This window comes from Penaeus monodon, chromosome 29 (genome assembly GCF_015228065.2).
Source record: "Penaeus monodon isolate SGIC_2016 chromosome 29, NSTDA_Pmon_1, whole genome shotgun sequence".
In the NCBI taxonomy this organism is placed as follows: domain Eukaryota; kingdom Metazoa; phylum Arthropoda; class Malacostraca; order Decapoda; family Penaeidae; genus Penaeus; species Penaeus monodon.
Window position 1 is genome coordinate 29,086,661 of NC_051414.1, and position 406 is coordinate 29,087,066.

General features: G+C 48.0%; 1 pseudogene; it reads right to left on the reverse strand.

The window, feature by feature from the left end:
- LOC119591827 overlaps nt 1-140 on the reverse strand; it is a 2,350-nt pseudogene extending 2,210 nt beyond the window's left edge.
- Nucleotides 141-406: the final 266 nt, after the last annotated feature.

A 406-nucleotide genomic window follows, 5' to 3' on the forward strand; every position in this document is an offset into this window, starting at 1 on the left:
CTACATATATATAAACGGTATACACAAATATTCCTCTTCTCTCAACTCTCTCCATCTGGCGCTGACCACTTGATGACTTGCATTTTCCTCGACGGCAGGAACCCAGCACCAAACCCAAAATGAAACCGAGCTTCAGCCATCAACCAAAAACAAGAGAAACAGGTCTTGCGGCGCTGACCTTCCAGTAACCGCTAAAGATATTTTCCTTCGCCTTTTTTTTTTTTTTGGGGGGGGGGGCTGCTACACTTACACCCAGAATAGGAGCAGGCGACGCGCGGCTGGACAGGTGAAGCCGGGGTTGCAGGCGTGTTTGTGCGTCTGTGCGTGCGCTTTTATCTCTCTTGATTACGTTGGAGTTATTGCTGACTGAGAGATACGGTTTGTTTCGTGTAGTGGTGAACTTATT